The following is a 10,385-nucleotide window of genomic DNA, read 5'->3' as shown; positions in this document are numbered from 1 at the left end:
CCGTATGTCATTCCCTTTGTCCTTCGGTATGTTACTTGTCTAAGATTCGATCGTCAATATCCGCATACCCATTTCAATATCGTTTACCGGCAAGTCTCTTTACTCGTTCCGTGATACAAGATCCCGCAACTTACACTAAGTCACATTGCTTGCAAGGCTTGTGTGTGTGATGTTGTATTACCGAGTGGGCCCCGAGATACCTCTCCGTCATACGGAGTGACAAATCCCAGTCTTGATCCATACTAACTCAACGAACACCTTCGGAGATACCTGTAGAGCATCTTTATAGTCACCCAGTTACGTTGCGACGTTTGATACACACAAAGCATTCCTCCGGTGTCAGTGAGTTATATGATCTCATGGTCATAGGAACAAATACTTGACACGCAGAAAACAGTAGCAACAAAATGACACGATCAACATGCTACGTCTATTAGTTTGGGTCTAGTCCATCACATGATTCTCCTAATGATGTGATCCCGTTATCAAGTAACAACACTTGCCTATGGCCAGGAAACCTTGACCATCTTTGATCAACGAGCTAGTCAACTAGAGGCTTACTAGGAACAGTGTTTTGTCTATGTATCCACACAAGTATTGTGTTTCCAATCAATACAATTATAGCATGGATAATAAACGATTATCGTGAACAAAGAAATATAATAATTACTAATTTATTATTGCCTCTAGGGCATATTTCCAACAGTTCCTAAGAATGGCCAGCTTCATAGACTCCTCGACATGATCGATATCTCCGACGACCCCCGTGTCGTTGTTGCCTTCACGAAGGCCTACAACCTAAAGGTGAACGGAAGGGAAAAAGGACATGTAAGGCACTTGTCACAGGAATGATCCTGACAATAGTACCGTGGGTACGAATGAGGGGCGGAGCCTAGCTAAGACGCAGAGGATACACTCGAATGTACGAGTTCGGGGCCCACTCGGGAGTGGTATCGACCCTACGTATCGAGCCCCGGAGGCTGGTGTTCAATTATAGAGTATGAGATAGTACAGAATGTTAAATCCTTGCTCAGGAGCCCGGGGTGGCTTATATAGAGTGCGCCACGACCGGCCGGACTTCATTACAAGGGCGAGTAAATGCTAATAGCTATGGAAGTTACTAGTAACGACAGCTCTAACTTTAGTGTTACTGGTAACGCGCGTCTTCACTGCACTTTATGTGATAGTTCAAGTTTGTGACCGTTGTAGTCTCTTTGTCGCCCACATTCTGCTGCGTTCCAAGTGTTGAGGGACGTCCGACTGATACGAAGCAGGCCGAGTGAAGTCATGTGAGCCGAGTGACATACACTTGTCCGAGTGAGACCATGACTGTATAAGTGACTTTTGGGACGCTGTTGTCCATGTAGGGTCTTGGGCGGGCCTAGGGACTCATGTCCGTAAGACTACCCCTAATGTACAACCCTGTCAGTAGCCCCCAAATCGGTTGAGGTTTTACTGTCCAATGCTTGGATGATGTTGCCCGTTCTGGGAGTGACACAACTCGTAGAACTCCTCTGAGTCGAAGTTAGTTCCGTTGTCAGTGATGATGTTCTGAGGGACTCCAAATATGAAGATAATCTGCCGAATGAAGCTGACGACAGTCGCTGCGTCCAGGATTTTGATGGGTTTTGCTTTGACCCACATGATGAGCTTATCCACCGCAACTAGGAGGTGGGTGAATCCACACGTACCAGTGCGCAAAGAACCGTCCATCTCGAGGCCCCACACGACGAATGGGTAGGTGAGCGAAATCGTTTTCAGCGCGGATGCATGCTGGTGCGACTTATTTTTTATAGAACTAGCATCCAACGCATAGTTCGACCAAATCTTTTGCTGCCTCATTCGCTCGGGTCTAATAAAAACCTGCTCGGAGGGCCTCGTGGTTGCACGTCGCGGCCGCCGCGCTGGCGATGCTCCTCATGCTCGACCGCGAACCAAACCTTCCAGTCGAGAGAGTCTGCCGCGTACACTAGATTGAGCCGCTACTCCGGCGTCAGCTGCCGCCGCCAGCGACTCACCTCCTTCGCGTGCATCCGCACCGACCACGGCACGGCCGACACCGGGATCCTCTCCGGATCCAGGTCTCACTGGTGCGGGAGGGTCCCGTCCGGTTATGGCAGTGGGATGTGGTGCTCCTAGTGCCACCGCGCTTGGTGCACCGGGACGCTGGCAAGCTCGCGAGGCCGACGAGAAGATCGTGCGGGGATAGACGGGGGACTTGCCCTTGTTTTGGGAGGAGCCTCGCTAGGGTTTGGTCGCCGATGAGGAACGGAGAGGTGACGAGACGGGGACCGGAGGGGGTCTGAAAGCAGATGAGGCAGAACCCCATCACACGTTCGGATTAAAAAAGGCCGACCGCGATCGCTGACGCGTGGCCTCGTGGAGGGTGACCGTAATTAATTAAGTTGACTTAGGGTAGTTCGGACGGACACGGCCCGTGCGCCCGCGCTGACGCATTTGAATCGCAAAGTTAGACCGAAAATGAATCGGGTGAGACATGTTTTGACAATAGATCCTCGCGTTGGGTTTACTTTTGTCCGTACGGATCCAAAAGTAATCCAATAGACACTACGGGAATCAGGTAATTTGCCATCTGTTAAGATCTTTGCCGTTAGCTTTTCTTCGTGGATGACGGCAAAGAGCACTTTTGCCGTCAGTTGCCGTCAGCTGCTGACGGCAAAGAATGACTGCCGGCGTAAACATATTTTGCCGTCTATAATAAAAATTGCAAACGGCAAAATTATTTTGCCGTCTGTAAAAATAAGCGGATGACGGCAAAGACATAATTTGCCGCCTCTAATAGAAAGTGATGACGGCAAAGAAGAAGCACAACACACGGATCGATCACGTGGATCGATGACGTGGCAAGATATGAGACACACCAGCCTACCCCATCCCACCACGCACGGACATGGATGAAAAAATATTTTGCCGTCTTTAAAAATAACTAGATGACGGCAAAGACGTATTTTGCCGTCTGTAAAAATAACTAGTAAAAGTAACTAGATGACGGCAAAATAAGAAGCACAACACACGGATTGATCACGCGGATCAATGACGTGGAAAGATCTCAGACACACCACCCCACCCCATCGCACCACGCGCGAAAGTGGGTGAAAAAATATTTTGCCGTCTGTAAAAATAACCGGATGACGGCAAAGAATTAATTTGCCGTCTTGAAAAATAACCGGATGACGACAAAGAGAAAGCACACCACGCAGATCGATCCCACGGATCGATGACGTGGCGGCCCATCCCAGCGTCGCTGCCTCTCCCACCCAGGATCCACCCCATCCACTCAACCCGGCTGGCACACCACTCACCTCCACCCGACCTTATCCTCTCTCCACCTCTCTTCTCTCTCGTACCCATCCATCTCCCCCGCCGCCCCCGTCGCACCACGCACGTACCCACCGTCTCCCCCACCGCCCCCGTCGGCCGCCGGCCCCGACTCCTCCCTCGTCTCCCCCGCCGCCCCCATCGGCCGCCGGCCCCGACTCCTCCCTCGTCTCCCCCGTCTTACCACGCACGTACCCACCGTCTCCCCTGCCGCCCCTGTCGGCCGCCGGGCCCGTCTCCTCCCTCGTCTCCCCCGCCGCCCCCGTCGGTCGCCGGCCCCGACTCCTCCCCCGTCACCCCCGTCGGCCGCCGGCCCCGACTCCTCCCCCGTCGCCCCTGTCGGCCGCCGGCCCCGACTCCTCCCTCATCTCCCCCGGCACCATCGGCCTCCTCACGCGTCGCCCCTGGTACTGCTGGCCTATGTGCCCCATCACCCACGGCGCCACCACTTGGGAGTGGCAGCGGCTGCGCCGGCTTTGCACGGGGGGCAGGGCAGGGGCAGGAGCAGGAGCGCACGCAGGGGAGCGCTACCGCGCCAGGCGGGCGGGAAGAAGAGGCGGGGAGGCTGGGCTCCGGCCGGTGACCGGTAAGGCCGCGAGGTCGACAAGAGCGCGATGCGGCTGGGCGTTGGGCAGTGATGCAGTGGGTGAAGCGGCTGGTGTATTATGTGTATTGTGATGCATTATGTGTATTGTGATGCATTATGTACATCGTAGTGTGTGTATATTGTGATAATTGATGATTGAGCCTTTGGGTTTTTTAATAATGAAGATTATGTGTTATGCAATACATTTTTTGATAACTGAGGATTGTGCATAACCTGTGCATTGTGGGCTTAGTTTTTTTAATTAAAGAGTTCTTTGTCGTCTTTGATAATTGAGGATGACGTCAAAGATGGTAGTCTTGCCGTGTGGGCTATCATGAGGCTGACGGCAAAAAGACTAACGTCGTCCGTTAGTCCGACCGTTCCGTCTGTTAACTTTGTTTGCCGTCTATAGGGTCTTGCTGACGGCAAAATATATTCACTCACGGTAATTTTTTTGCCGTCTGCCCGAAAAAATGCTGACGGTAAAATTATCCTTTGCGGGCACATGGTCTGACGACATTTTTTGCCGTCATGGGTTGACGGCAAAAAATTTGCCGTCTGTAATTCTCTCTTTGCCGTCTTTAGCGTCCTGACGGCAAAATGCCCGATTCTTGTAGTGTTGTGACCGTTGTAGTCTCTTTGTCGCCCACATTCTGCTGCGTTCCGAGTGTTGAGGGACGTCCAACTAATACGAAGCAGGCCGAGTGAAGTCATGTGAGCCGAGTGACATACACTTGTCCGAGTGAGACCATGACTGTATAAGTGACTTTTAGGACGCTGTTGTCCATGTAGGGTCTTGGGCGGGCCGAGTGAGACCACGAGTGCGCAAAGAACCGTCCATCTCGAGGCCCCACACGACGAATGGGTAGGTGAGCGAAATCGTTTTTAGCGCGGATGCATGCTTGGGTGACTGATTTTTTATAGAACTAGCATCCAACGCATAGTTCGACCAAATCTTTTGCTGCCTCATTCGTTCGGGGCTAATAAAAACCTGCTCGGAGGGCCTCGCGGCTGCACGTCGCGGCCGCCGCGCTGGCGATGCTCCTCATGCTCGACCGCGAACCAAACCTTCCAGTCGCGAGAGTCTGCCGCGTACACTGGATTGAGCCGCTGCTCCGGCGTCAGCCGCCGCCGCCAGCGACTCACCTCCTTCGCGTGCATCTGCACCGACCACGGCACGGCCGACACCGGGATCCTCTCCGGATCCAGGTCTCACTGGTGCGGGAGGGTCGCGTCCGGTTATGGCAGTGGGATGTGGTGCTCCTAGTGCCACCGCGCTTGGTGCACCGGGACGCTAGCACGCTTGCGAGGCCGGCGAGAAGATCGTGCGGGGATAGACGGGGGACTTGCCCTTGTTTTGGGAGGATCCTCGCTAGGGTTTGGTCGCCGACGAGGAACGGAGAGGTGACGAGATGGGGACCGGAGGGGGTCTGAAAGCAGATGAGGCAGAACCCCATCTCACGTTCGGATTAAAAAAGGCCAACCGCGATCGCTGACGCGTGGCGTCGTGGAAGGTGACCGTCATTAATTAAGTTGACTGAGGGTAGTTGGGACGGACACGGCCCGTGCGCCCGCGCTGACGCATTTGAATCGCAAAGTTAGACCGAAAATGAATCGGGTCAGACATGTTTTGACAATAGATCCTCGCGTTAGGTTTACTTTTGTCCGTACGGATCCAAACATACCAGGTGAGACGGAATTGGTTGACACGCGTTGCACTTACTCTAACAGCGGTGAGTGAATGGGATTACAGGGAGGTAGGCGTGCTCACGTCAAAAGCACGAGGCGATTTCTAGAAAATGGTTCTCAAGTGCCGTATTACGTAGCACTACGAGCTTTCTCGATGCCCTGCACCTCGTCGTCGATCGCTCTCGCGAGTTCGGCCAGTATGCATGCAACATGCGCCGGCGGTGGATCGAGGCGAGTGGGTCGCTCTCTCAGCCGTCGCCGTCCCCGTCGCCGGCCGATGTGAACACATGTATACATGGCGCTGTTGCTGGCGTCGTGCATGCACCGCGACGCAGCCTGTCAATCGCATACTATCTCTTGGGTTGCATCACTCGCAGGGTGGTAATAGTAAAACACAGACGAGTCCAAGCCTGGGGCGCACCATGGCCGGTCGTGTCGGCGTCACGCCGCCTTTTCGCGCCCGTGCCTGAGGATGAGGATAACTTCGCTGCGTCTGCGTGTGTGAACAGTCACACCCCACTGCCGCCCCTGCCCACTGGATACACTCCCATCCTACATGCCCTGGAAGGAACCGGAAAGAGTCGTTCTTTCTTCTCGTTCCAGAAGTTCACACCGTACGACTATCTCTGAATGGGCGCCAGTAGTACGTAGGAGCTTGCGTGTCGGTGACTGTCCACCGGTCAGGCGTATGCGCTAGCTGTATTTTCCATTTCGCCAACGTGTTGCACGCGACTAGAAGCCCATAATCTGTAGCCTATGGCCTATGGGTATGTCTGTCTGCTGTGGGATCGCGATGGGAGATTCTGAGATATCTGAACCAGTGAACACGCTTGCGCGTGGATTTTTATTTTTATTTTTGCATCCTGCTCGGCCAGTTGGATCTCTGGCCGCATACCAAATGGATGTTTTCGGCTCGTGTGTAGTAGTGCCGTCCCACTCTGAAATTGCGGTCGTGGGAAGTGGGTGCCTGTCCACCAACTAAACTCATTCGGAATCATCACGCACGGCCTCCACTGGTGCCGAACGATGGCATTCATTGGCCTGCTTAATTATCCAGCGTCATAAAGCTACTGCGGGAAATGAAACTCTACTGCTACCCAAGAGAAGAAAATGCTGCTCACATTCCATGGTTCTATTTGTGTTTACCGGAGCATCTGAGACTCAATCATTGTGCCGTTGATTTCTTATTTGAGGCCCCCTTTTGTTCATCGTGACACTAGCGGTTCCCAGTTATCCAAGCCTAATCCCCTGTGTAAAATAACCTGGATGTGTGATGCCAAAGACACCATAGAATAACAAATCCGTGGGCCGATTGCTAACGACAGAAGGATTGATGTTACTGCTAGCAGTGCTTAGAGTCGTTGAGGTCCCTTTTTGTAGTTAAAAAAATGCATTGGTTTCCGCGTTCTGTTCCAGCTAGTAGTTGCAAGATTGTTTGAACGTAGCTCCAGCTAAGATTAATTTGGAGTTCACTTGTTGTAGTTGAGCACGGCTTTGGTTTATTCCACACGCGAAAGTCATTCTCTCGCAAGATCGTGTGGGCAAACTGTGCACAGTTGTCTCGCTCTCTGTCTCGTTCTCCCCCGTCTTTGTCTGAACCAAGAGGATAAGTTCACAATCAGGTCATTTTTGTTTGTATTTGACCAGCAAAGGATAGCTGCAACAGGCGTGTACATTCAATTTTTCTAGAAAGGGCCCAAGGCGACAATTTCTTTCCTTCAATCCGCGCAGCAGGCCACCCCCTATGAGTTAATCACGTTGTCATGTAGGATTAGGAAAGAAAGCCAAACCGAGTCCTAATAGTATTAGGATTCCTAATCCTAGTCTATTTTCATAGTCCCTTGTGGACGTGTATAAAAGACACCCTAGGGGTGTTGATTGTAACACCAGAAAAACGAAAAGCAATACAAAGCAAAGGCTCGACACGGGCCTTTAGCCATCAAATCCATCGATCAGTTTTATTCGTGTCGCTAGTTACGCAAGTTCCGTCAAGTAGCCGGCCGAAGCAAGAATCGCGTAGGCACGCCTGTACAGCTGCATACGCACGTTCAAAAGCCAACATTTGGTATCTAGAGCCTCGACGATCTACGATCTACGATGACGGACAGCGACGCTGAGTCGGTCAAGTCCGGCAGCGGCGGTGCCAAGGCGAACAAGAACGGCGACAAGGTGAAGAAGGGCGTCAAGTCAGCAACCAGTGGTGGAGGAACGAGCGGCGCCAACGTCCAGGCGCATCGCAACATCCCCATCCAGTACCCGATGCTCACCGACGCCAACTACTGCGTGTGGGCGGTGAAGATGAAGATTATTCTCCGAACCCTTCGAGTGTGGCAGGCAATCACGGACGATGACGTCGATGACGAGTCCGACGAAGGTGCCATGGCCGCCATAGCCCAGTCTGTGCCGGATTCCGTGCTGATGACATTGGCGGAGTTCGAGACGGCAAGAGAGGCGTGGAACACACTCAAGGAGATGAGGATCGGAGAAGATCGCGTCACCAAGGCAAGGGCACAAGTGCTGAAGCGCCAATTTCACAAGTTGCAGATGGAGGAAACTGAATCGGTGAACGACTATGCCATGCGTCTTACTACTCTGGTGGGAGAGATCCGCGCGCTTGGTTCAAAGCTCGAGGAGACCGAGATCGTGGAGAAGTTTTTCAGTTCAGTGACTGATAAATTCACGTACATCATCGGCACGCTCGAGCAGCTTTACGACATCGACGACATGACCATAACGGAGGCGATCGGACGCCTGCGGACGTGGGAAGAGAATGCTCGTGGTTGTCGAAAAGGCAAAGGAGGAGGTAGTGACCAACTCATGTACTCGCGCGCAGATTGGGAGGCCCCAAGTAGCAAAGGAAGGCGTGACGGTGGCGAAGGCTCAAGCAACACGAAGGGCGATGGACAAACCGGAAAAGGCAAAGGAAAAGGCAAACCACAAGGTCGTGGTAAGGCGGGCCAATCTAAAGAGCAGAAACCACGGAACTTGGACTTATCCGAGGTCAAGTGCTATAACTGCAATAAGATGGGTCACTTTGCGAAGGATTGTCCAAAGCCTAACAAGCGGGAGATCAAGGCAAATTTGGCAAAGCAGGAAGACGAAGGTCCAGGTCTTCTGATGGCCGAAGTTTGTGATCTCGCTGAAACGGTGGTTGTAAAACCAAGCCGGAAGGTGCTACTTCATGAGGAAAAAGTGACACCAAAGTTATCCGGTGATCAGAACGTGTCGTGGTATCTCGACACGGGTGCCAGTAACCACATGACGGGGTGCAAGGAGAAATTCCTCGAGCTGGAATACGATGTTGAAGGCTCGGTCAAGTTCGGTGATGGTTCAGCTGTGGAGATTTGCGGGCAAGGATCTGTCCTCTTTGAGGGTCTCACAGGCGAACATCGCATACTCACCGGAGTGTACTACATCCCACGGCTGCGCAACAACATCATCTCTATTGGGAAGCTTGACGAGAATGGATGCAAGGTGAATATAGAGAGCGGAGTGATGACGATCTTCGACAACCTCCGAAACGTGCTAGCTCGTGTTAATCACACACGGAATAGGCTCTATATCCTCAACCTTCATCAATCTCAACCGGAGTGTTGGCTTGCCAAGAGTGATGATGATTCGTGGTTATGGCATGCTAGATTTGGACACGTTAACTTCTACGCCTTGAAGAAGATGTCAAAGATGCAGATGGTATCCGGGATGCCAGTTATCGACCATGTTGATCGAGTATGTGACGGGTGCTTGGTTGGAAAACAGCACCGCAGGCCATTCCCTGCTCAGTCTACCTATCGTGCAAGTGATGCACTCGAGCTGCTCCATGGTGATCTATGTGGCCCTATCACCCCGGCAACTCACGCTGGAAAGAAGTATTTCTTCCTTGTGGTAGACGACTACTCGAGATATATGTGGGTCATTCTCCTACGATCTAAAGATGAGGCGTTTGAAGCGTTCAAGAAATTGAAGGCTGCAACAGAGATGGAACACAAGCTGAAGGTTCGCGCTCTACGGACAGATCGCGGCGGAGAGTTTACGTCGAATGAGTTCAACGACTACTGCGAGAAGATTGGCATAAAGAGGTTCCTCACGGCACCTTACACGCCGCAGCAGAATGGGGTCGTTGAAAGGCGCAATCGAACCGTTGTTAACATGGCAAGGAGTTTACTCAAGAGCAAGAACCTGCCAGGGACTTTTTGGGGAGAAGCTGTCTCGACGGCGGTCTATCTTCTCAACCGGGCTCCAACGAAGGCGGTGATCGGCAAGACTCCGTATGAAGCAATTTACGGACGTAAGCCGAATGTGTCTCATCTACGGACATTCGGGTGCGTGGCACATGTGAAGACGGCGGAGCCGCACCTCTCAAAGCTTGCCGATCGTAGCACCAAGATGGTGTTCATCGGATACGAGAGCAGTTCTGGCACCAAGGCATGCCGTTTCTACGATCCACAAACCAAGCGTCTACGGATTTCACGCGACGTCGTGTTTGAAGAAAACCAAGCGTGGAATTGGAGCGCCGCAGCCGACGATGCTCCAAACAGTAACATATTTGCAGTTGAATTTCCAACTGATGATGATGCAGGGGAGGATGTCCAGGTGATTGGCAAGACACCCAACCAAGGTGACCACAATGGTAGTGATCATCATGGTGCCGACACCGACGATGACGCGCATAGGTCGCAAGGAGATAGCGACAACGCCGCGCACGACACAGGCGGAGATCTCGACGACAACATCGACAACGAGGCGCATAGTGACGACGACAATCAAGATGATG

Source organism: Hordeum vulgare, chromosome 5H, assembly GCF_904849725.1.
Source record: "Hordeum vulgare subsp. vulgare chromosome 5H, MorexV3_pseudomolecules_assembly, whole genome shotgun sequence".
NCBI classification, from domain to species: domain Eukaryota; kingdom Viridiplantae; phylum Streptophyta; class Magnoliopsida; order Poales; family Poaceae; genus Hordeum; species Hordeum vulgare.
Note: the sequence above shows the minus strand (reverse complement) of the source record.